Raw genomic sequence first — 2,550 nt, 5'->3', positions numbered from 1 at the left:
ATTTAAGCAATCTAAGGTAAGTAATTTGGATCGTCATTTTACATTTTAATTTAAATTTACAACTTTCTTAATTAAAGACAACTGGAAATTACATAGTACCGAAAGGGCAGTTTAAGGGTGCTAATCCTTCCTTAGCTGTAACCGACTCCCGAATCCCGAATCCGACACATCTTTGGTAAGACGCAGATAGGTAAGAATAAGGTACTCGGTCAACCCATTTATTTTTAAATAAATGATCGGTGGCGACTCCAAACCCACTCATTTCAAGTCGAAGCCCAATTTCGGGGCACAACCGAAAGACGGTTACGACACACCGACTTCAAGAAAACACAGCGCTAATTAATATTGTACTCTACTAGCTCAGGAATAGGATCTCATGTTCTTACCTTTTATTTTCTATGATTTGAACCTTATTACAAAACATATCCTAATATTGTAAGAAAGCTAGACTGGCTGATAAATGATATCATGAGCATTTCAAAGGCGAATAGACATGGGAAAATTTAGAAGTCAAAGAAAAAGGGAAAAAACGTTAATTAAGGATACAAGTCTACAAAAGAAGAATTTACCAAAATGAATAATTAGTAGGGCAGCAGAAATACGAATTGTACTACACTGGATGGATCCCCCGAGTCAATCGATGCACTGCTTTCAACTCGTGAAGATTGTATCAGTTAATTGGATTACCATAAGTTGAACCACCGAGGAACCGCCTCCGTGGTCGCATTATAAACTTCAGAAGGGTCAAGAGCAAGAGATGAAGAGACCCCCCATTTCCGCCGCACTCTCCACCACCACCATCGGCAGCACGTAGATGCAATTCGGATATACTTGGGGACCTATCTCTTCCGTCAACTCCTTGATCATAAAGCAACCCTTTGAACACATGTCCACCAATCTTAACAACTGCTTCATATGCAACTCATCCTCACATCCTCCACCGCCGTCACTCTTACACACTTGAATACCGCCGGTGCACGAACTTGCGCTGGCAATGTCTCCTTAAACCCGCATCTGCAAACACAAAATTCAGCAGAAAACCCTACTCAAATTTCACCCTCCAAAAACACAACCCTAATATTTTTTGAAGAAAGAGGAAAAGAAAAGAAAATCCAATCTCAGGCTCCATCAAGAAACAAACAAAGCTGAAAAAAAGGGAACAAAAAGAAGCACCGAAAGGGAAAGTAGAACGAACTTTGGGAGTGGAGCTGGTGTCAAGCTTCTAGGGGGAGTAGCGTTTGAAGTTGATGTATGAGAAGTAGTGGTAGCCTGTGATTGTAAGTCTTAGCTTCTTAGGCCCAGCAGTCGACCCTGACAATCCAGCAGCAGCAGCTCCAGCCGCCATGATCTGACGCTCTCTCCTTCTAGCAGGTACCCATGTGCTGTTCACGTGAGTAGGGCAATCAAACTCCGACTTTTACAGCAGTTCTACATCTCTTATAGGCGCAATCTTTCTTAGCTTGATTCCCCAATCTTGACACATGGCACCTGAGCTGAGCCCGAACGCCACTCCAGCCTCCCATCCCACCGCCGTCACCTCTTTGCATCAAATTAATGGAAGAGCATTGCTGTTATCTGGTCTGAAGACGCTTTTTAAGATAATGAAAGAATCTTGGTTCTGCCATAACTGCATCCGGTGAATTTGCTACGACCATTGCTGTTCGATATTCAGGTCTTCCACACTTTGTGGAGCTAAAGATCGAGTTGCTGTAAGAAGTGGGATAACGCCGAAACCAGGCGTGGGAGCATTCGTGCCGTTGAATTGGTCGTTTGCCACGATGGGATCTTGAGTATGATGATGGCTAAAAGACGCAGGAGTAACAACGACGAACTCTCGGAGATCAACCATCCCCATTTCAGGTGGAAAACCGTAGTTGAGTGACGAGCCGAGGGTGGCCATTGAGTGTTGGTGGACACAGAGGAGCAGCAGCCGCGGCTGCAGAGTTAGCGTTGAAGCCAAGGGAAAGGTCATCGGGCCAGCTAGGGAAGTTGTGGAGGACGGCGTAGCCCAATCAGCAGTGGCCCCTGAGTCTGATGGTAGTTGCCGTCTTGTGGTAGCCACAATGACAATGATAATAACAAAATTATGTATGCATAACAAAGATGTCTCCTTTGATTTCTAAAAACTCAATCTTTACAAAACACAAAACATGTATATAAGAGTTAAAAAGTGAAGCTTTTTAAGTGGAGAAGGGGAAATCTAAGTCGATATGCATATGCTGGTGTTATACGATGGAAGAGGGGGGAAGGGTGTCAAAATCTCTGAAATTATAGCGGAAGATTAAAAAAAAGTGAAAAACACAAAGGTTCTTGTTTGCCTAGTTCTGCAAAATTTGCTGCCTAGTTATCTGAAAAAGCGAGTGTTTCTGTTAGCTCAGTAGCGACTGTCACTTGGGCTTTTAATTTATTAGGGTAAGACAGAGATGATTCTGGGTTTTGAGATGGAGTGAGAGACTGACTGAGCTTCCTTCTCTTAAACCAATAAAATAAATAAAAGTCTTAAGCTGATGCCACTGCCCTTCTTATGCTGGTGACTACTGCAGTCTTGTG

General features: G+C 43.2%; 1 pseudogene; it reads right to left on the bottom strand.

Moving 5' to 3' along the window:
* Window positions 1-510: 510 nt before the first annotated feature.
* Window positions 511-2,180, bottom strand: LOC120149002 (annotated as a pseudogene).
* Between the last annotated feature and the right edge of the window lie 370 nt (window positions 2,181-2,550).

This window comes from Hibiscus syriacus, unplaced genomic scaffold (genome assembly GCF_006381635.1).
Source record: "Hibiscus syriacus cultivar Baekdansim isolate YM2019G1 unplaced genomic scaffold, ASM638163v2 tig00002793_pilon, whole genome shotgun sequence".
Classification (NCBI taxonomy): Eukaryota; Viridiplantae; Streptophyta; class Magnoliopsida; order Malvales; family Malvaceae; genus Hibiscus; species Hibiscus syriacus.
Note: the sequence above shows the minus strand (reverse complement) of the source record. Positions and strands in the feature narration are given on the sequence as shown.